Genomic DNA, 7,429 nt, shown 5'->3' with positions numbered 1-7,429 from the left:
AACTTCATCACCAAAAGCAGCCTGAGCTTTCTTATCAGAAAACAGAAATCACACCTCAAGGTTCAATTGAAAAAAAAAATAAAAACATCTGCATACATAGATTGCTCTCTCTCTCTCTCTCTCTCTCTCTCTCTCTCTCTCTCTCTCTCTCCTTTCTCCCCCCCTTTTTTTGCAAAGGGTTTTACTAAATTACCCTTTTACTCTTTTCTCTTGGGAATAGTCATTTTTAAAATAAATATAGACCCAAGATAAATGACTACACAGAGATAAACATTAAGAGCAATAGATCTCTACACCCTTCTCCAAAGTGAATAAGGAAGTGAAGGACATATGTGAGTGTGAGGCACACGTGTAAATATTTTATAAACTCATCCTTAATTAACAAAATCATTTCCATTATGTCTCCAATACGATCAACAGCAATTATGTGAGATTTTTAAGGTTTATAATTTTATGTCACCAGACTGTTGCTTGGGGGCAGAGGCACAATTGCTGTGCCAGCTGCAGTTGTATTTATTTGTTTTTCTACCTTGTTCCTGTAGGGCTGCATTATGCAGTTTTTAATTAGTTTGTGTTTGTATTTCACCCGTCCCAAATCAATGCCATCCTGGAGCAATGCAATGTAAATTCTTGCAGTACAGGTGTAGCTGCTAGCTCTGGAACACTAGGAAACTCATGTCTTACAAATGAAAGCAGTGAATGCCATTCAGCCAAACTGTCAGCTTTAAACAGCCAAGAGGAAGGAGATCAAAGCGGAGAGCAGGAACTTCTCCTCTCCAGATTAGAGTCTTTATGGTTTGAACTCTTAATGCTATTAAAGGGAACCAGGACATATAGCAAGCACATCATTGGTTACAAAGTTACTTTTAATTTTGCAAAAGTCCTTCCTTATTTTGGCCACTGTAAACCTTCAGAGCATTTCACCAGACACTCTTCCCTTTGAGGCCTCATAGGGCACTCATCTGAAATTATGCATAACTAATACCTTCAGAGACCCTTTCTGTTAGCTCACATATTTATATAACTTATCATCTTTTAGAAAGATAATTTTGATTTCTCCTCCGTTCCACTAAGTCTTTTAATAGAACTCAGAGCAATAAAACCTGAAATTCTAGTATCTCTAGACATGAAAAGTCCCTTTATGTTGTGTTTGGTGTCTCTTCTTTCTTGAAATGACCTCTGTATGGTGGTGTATAAATCTATTATTCCAGGCACTGGGGAATTCTTTTAAAGCTTTCTTTTTTGTCAGGAATAAGAGATTGTTCATCTTTAACTAGGCCACATAGAAATTATGATTCAACAGCAGTGTATATTTAATTAGAGTAATCTCACTTGAATTTAATTACCTAATGAATTATTTGTTTAAAAGGTAAAAAGGATTGTTTGCCAAGTACAGTGCAGTCCACTGATAAGAACTTATAAGAATATTTGATTCTTTTTCAAGAGAAGCATTTTTATGGCTTCAATTTTAACTCTTTGCTTCTATAAATGTTTATTAGCTACAAACAGATCTTCGTGTGATAATGTATAAAATAATAACCTGAGATGTCAAGTAATTTTTTAAAATACCAATTAGTCTTCTGACATGAATAGGTGAGTACATATTTTTCAGAAATTAATATTCCATAACAATTTGAAGATAAGTATTCCTTTTCACTTCTGATTCATTTCACTTTTAATATTTTTTAAAAGGCTTGTCAGAGATTCAGTTCATTAGATGAGAAGTATTGGGTAGTCCTTAGATTGATTTAATCTTTGAAAAATCTTACTTCATCCTTAACATCCCAAACTACCTCATTAAGTCCTAAACTTCCCCTCTGACTCTTCTCTCACAGCTACTCTCTGACATTGGCATATAGATTAGATGTGTATAAGGTAAAGTCATATTGTTAGATATTTTTATAGTTATCAAACATCATAGGAAAGAAAGGAGAAACTTTCCAGCTGTTGACCCTGACCTCTCATTTCTCAAGCTACTCAATTCTGCACTGCTTTCAAGACACAAAAGAAATGATTCTACCCTGAACTATCTGTTCAGTGATACACTATAAGTGACTTGTCTATAAGTAATGGCAGCTATTGGTTTATCTGATCCTAGTTACATAGCTGGGATCATTAAAAAGAGAGTCTTTCTGGCAAAACTATAAAGTTAACCGGTGCTTCCTAGCATGAGGTTGCTATAGTAATAGGCTATTTAGTTTAATTTCCTCCATAAGGATCAGTGTGTATGTACTTCTGTGCTGGAATTTAGGAGAGGGGCTGGCTATTTAGGAGCAGAAAAATTTGAGGACAGGGAAGTACCACGATTCTGGAAAAAAGGGGGGAGGAAGGGAAAAAAAGAAAGAATGAATAGGAAAAGAGGCTACTCTTGATAGCAGTTGGGGGAGTAATCATTTAACAATTAGTTATGGAAAAAAGAAATATTATAATCTGAATGTTAAATAGATTAAATTATTCATCCACTTGAAAATGTGAAAAATAGATATTACCTTAAATTAATGGAAACCATTTCTTACAATAACCATTAATTTTAGTTAGCTATTTTGAAAATAATGCTGTAGCACCCAAGCATAATCGTATTTTTACATAAATCTTAATCACATTATTATGATTATCACAGAAAGTATCTTTCTTCCAGAGATCCTAATTTTAAATGAAGACATATTTTAAAGCATATTTGTTCATGTAGATCATATATTCTTGCAAATAACAACCGACAGTAGGAACAGAAAGGATTTGAGATAATATTTTATAAATGATAATGCAGTTCTCAGATATGAATAAATGCAAGAATTATTTCCTGGTGTAAACCCTCAAAGGAAATGATACGTGGGGAAAGAAAGAAAGAGGAAAAAAGGGAAATTGCATATTTCTCTTGTCTCTTTCAAAATATTTGAAATTTAAACCAGTGCTCTATTTCCAATCACTTAATATCAACAGTCAAATAATATATTGTGGAAAATAAAAATCTATCCACCCAAAGATAAATTTTAAAAGTAAAAAACATATTCATTAAAATACTAATATCATCCTGTCCAGAAACCTTATGAAGATCATTTCAAAATATTAACTTTCTAAGTATAAATTTGTATATATATATATGCTTAGATACTTTCAATATGATTTTAACATCAAAATTATCACCCAATGAAGTTAAATATTACAAGAAAACCATTAAACACTATTTTAAATTACATTTTTTTCTTGTTATAAATACTGCTTATGTCAAAATAATTGATTTTCATAAAAATAACATTAAATGATATATGCAAGGGAAAAATATAATTTAATACTGAGAATATAGCTGGCCCACAGTCCTGAGTTTGTGTGGGAGGAGTCTTTATCTGTCTTTGTGTGTGTGTGTGTGTGTGTGCGCAAGTGTGTGTGTGATGGAATTTGTGGAGTCCTTGAGGAGAGGCATGGAGAAGAAGTATAGCACAAATAGAACCAGAAATTTTGATAGTTTTATGTTGAGAAAAATCATCATTTTACTTTTTTTTCCCACTCAAAGTTCTTTGCTGTCCTACGGTTGGCCAAAAAATTAGTCAGTAACAGGATATTAGCCTCTAGGATTTGCAGAGACATCTGAGTTCTATGGTCTACACCATAATAGGGATTCAGAAAAATCTCCAATATACTGAATAGTATGGTAGCTTTAACTCATCGAAGGATCAAGGCTGAAACAGATATAGCTTTAGCTCTACCTCTGGGACCCAGAATAAAATAGGATATTTTAGAATTTGAACTTGTTTTCATGAGCTAGAAGATCTTTGGACTTTGCATTTTCAGTTGCTTTAAACCATATTGGAAGAGCCACCATCATTTCAGATTTCCCCAAATACCTCCTCAAAGTAAACCAGAAGTTAAGCTTGGAAGGAGAAGATAAACTGGAGAGATATTCAAAGAAAACTCTGTTACAGGGTTTCCTGTATGTTACAAATGTTGTCCAGATCCCTCAGTCCTGAGTTCAGACAAGTAAGAGTGGTTTATTGCTTGGCCAACCGATTATAGTCCTCCCTCATTTATATGCAAACCAGCAGAATATTATTTAATTTAAGAAGAGTTTAATGTTCCTTGGCCAAAGTTATATGAACAATTGATAGTTTAGGTTTGTCTAGGGGTGAAGTGGGTATTGAGAAATAGAGGGAAGAAATGTTTCTTTTTAATTGATAACAAATTCTGTCTTTGAGAGTAATCCCAGCAGATCATACTTCACCCTTTACACTCTTTACCATCCTTTCAGTGAATCTTCCCTGGGCAAAATCCTTTCTTTTGCATTCTTTTCCTCTTTTTTTTTCATCAAGGGCTTGTTTTTTTCAAGCTGCTCCCTGAGGGTCCGGGCATTCATGATTTGAAATCTTTGCTGATCCCCATTTAAACTTGCCTGGGATTCTGTCCTATTCCCTTAGGATCTGCTAAATCACTAATTTGAGAATCTAGTCATTTAATTTGAGCTAAAGTATTAATGACTAATAATATCTTAATGCATTCCCTTTCTCAGATATCATGTGCATTGCAAGACAGCTGTGACACTTGAAATGGAATCCTGTCAGAGAGAAACTGTAGGTTTGAATCCATGCTCCATCATTTCTTAGATGTGTAAGCATGTACGGTACACTTCCTCTTCTGAATCTCAGTCTCCTTATTTCTAAATTGGGGCCAACAATACTTTCAAGAATTTTCTAAACAAGTTTGTATGAGGGAAGTGCTTTTTTAATCCCATTTTAAAAAAATAAATGTTAGCTATTATTTTAATACTGGTGTTTAGAATGCCTTAAATCAAAAGAGTGACAAACTTCAAGGGATTTTCGTTATGATAGTATGACAAATGGAATGGAAATCCAGGTGTCCATGTTGGTATCCCTCAAATCAAAATGATAAGGGAGGCTTGTAACTTCGCCATACCAAGGATGACCTCAACTGAAGAAACTTTAGTCCACTTCTGAAGCATCCTAACAGTGCTGACAAATCCCCATTATTGAAAATTGATATGAAAAGCATTCTTCCCATATGAAGAAGGTAATATTAAAGAAGAGTGCAATGTTTGTTCTTCCTCAAAAAGGAGGAAATGATATTAATAATCTAACTTAGAGGTTAAAAAAAACCAGTTTTCTGAGATGAAAGAGATTGGCAACTTGTAATTAACCTTGTCTTTCATCTGCCTTCAAGGTTTGCCCTGGTTCAGTCCTCTGGGATTGCCTCTCTAGGGAACCAGGTTTATAATTTTATAATTTTGTCTAGAGATTAAGGGGTAGTTTTGGGGCAGCTAGGTGGTACAGTGGATAGAACACTGACCCTGGAGTCAGGAGAACCTGAGTTCAAAAAAGCCTCAGGCATTTAATAATTGCCTAGCTATGTGATCTTGGATAAGTCACTTAGCCCCATTACCTTGAAAATAAAATAAAATAAAATAAAAAGATTAAGGGGGTCCTCTCCAGCAAAGGGAGGGAGGAGGTTAAAAAATATACCAAGAACACAACAAAATATGGAACAGATATTTTTATTCTCACATGAAAAAATGATTTGTGAGTAATAAAGAGGATTAGGATGGTTACAATAAGTCAAGGAACCAATATTCAAACCTTCTTGGAACATTTGCAAACATATCCTCTTTAACCACTTCTGAGCTCTACATCCACCAGGTTCTTTTTCTTTTTGGTGGTTTCTTTCTGAAAACAGTTCTATCCCCTTTGCAGCTAGTTTGCCTCTGCTGCTCTTGCTGACCCAACTATTCTAGGAAGCTACTATACTCCTTTTTGGGAAAACTTCCTTTTGAGATATCACAAGGCCCTGCATTAAAGGAAATAAGATGCAAATAAAAGGCAGATCATAGGGAGGCATGGAGGAGACCAAGGGTTCATAGCTTCTTCCTAACCTTCAGTGTTCCTTATATTTCAAAGCCAGCAGGAAAAAGGTATGAGAGGCAGAGTCTCTTCTTCTTTCCCCTGTCTTGCTTAGTATTTTCACAGACTCCCAAAGAGTAGACAATAAACACTTTTTTTGTTAGTATATAGTAGAGTAACTAGAAGCAATAAGGTAATCTTGATCCCTGTTCTGAACTTGGTGTGTGGAGGTAGAAAGTTCCCTTCATTTCATGTATAAGGAATTAGGGCCATTTCATACTTCCATGGAATGCTGAATAAGAATGCTCCAAGAACCCAAGCAGAAGTAGAAGAAAGAAGGAAAAAGGAAGAGGAGGAGAGAGGAGAAGGAAAAATAAGAAAGAAGAAGAGGAAGAAGAGAAAGAAGAAGAAAGAAAAAGAAAGAAATAAGAGGAAGAAGGAAGAAGGAGGAGGAGGGGAAGGAAGAGGAGAAAGAAGAAGGAAGAAATGGAAGGAAAACGAAGAAGGAAGTTGAAGAAGAAGAAGAAGGAAGAAGAAGAAGGAAGAAGAAGAAGAAAATGGTAAGAACATTGAATGTGGAGTCAAGAGATTTAGGTTTAATTTTGTTCCTAAATTTAAATTACATTTTCTTGGTGGAATTTCTATAATCCTTCAGTGGTCTAAATTAATAATTTTAATATTATATTTCCTAGAATGAAACCTTGAATGGAAGATTTTGATTTTCATACTTTTAGATATAGAAACTGAGATACAAGGAAATTAAATTTGACTGGTATGTCACAACCTCTTAAAAGAAGAGAGTTAAATTTATAATCCTTTGTGCTAAAACAAGTATGGGTGAGAAGGTGTTTCTTATCCTGGATTATAGGCTTCTCCTCTGACACTGTCATTATTTATAGCTGAACTCAGTTCTTCCTTTGACATGCAAGGGACTTACTAGTTGTTTTCTGTTCTGTAACGTGAACATGGAAGACACTGGGTAGAAGTTAAATACTAATATTTACATTTCAGGAACACCTTTCCTAGAGAAGATAAGAGCACATTAGAGGTATCAAGCAATTTAATTCACATGCACACACACACACACACACACACACACACACACGCAAAACACACTCCTCATTTTGAGATATGAAAACAAAAAGAAATTAAGTCAGCCATGTAAATTAGCAGAGGCCCATAACATCAGGTTCCATTAAAAAAGAAGCTTTAGGCAAAAAAGAATTGATAAATATGTAAAATATAACTCCAGGAATTCTATGTTTCTACAGCAGCTGTTACTTATTGCCTTTAGATGCTTTGACAACATGTTGGGAGTGAATATGGCAAAGGATTGTGATCATTTTACAAGTTGAGGACTTTGTGACATTTTTCTCTCTGGCTTGGGTGAGTGGTTTGTCTAAGGTCACTTGGCAAGCCAGTAATATACTCAGTATTAGAGCCCTCACAGTCAATCTGGTAATTTATTTACTAGACTAGTGAATTTTAAGACTTGCCGAGTCATATATATATATGTATATATATATATATATATATATATATATATATATATATGTATATATTACTTTTGATTTCATTCTCTGCTT

General features: G+C 34.4%; 1 long non-coding RNA gene across 1 annotated transcript in view; it reads left to right on the top strand.

The window, feature by feature from the left end:
- The window catches only part of LOC141500910 (uncharacterized), a 9,262-nt gene extending 2,110 nt beyond the window's left edge, over positions 1 to 7,152 (top strand). Inside the window, exon 3 of the long non-coding RNA XR_012472071.1 lies at positions 4,502 to 7,152. This is a non-coding gene — a long non-coding RNA (uncharacterized LOC141500910). The remainder of the gene's footprint in view (positions 1 to 4,501) is intronic.
- The last annotated feature ends 277 nt before the right edge of the window (positions 7,153 to 7,429 follow it).

Source organism: Macrotis lagotis, chromosome X (assembly GCF_037893015.1).
Source record: "Macrotis lagotis isolate mMagLag1 chromosome X, bilby.v1.9.chrom.fasta, whole genome shotgun sequence".
Taxonomy (NCBI): Eukaryota; Metazoa; Chordata; class Mammalia; order Peramelemorphia; family Peramelidae; genus Macrotis; species Macrotis lagotis.
The sequence above is the reverse complement of the archived record's forward strand: the minus strand, read 5'-3'. Positions and strand labels throughout refer to the sequence as shown.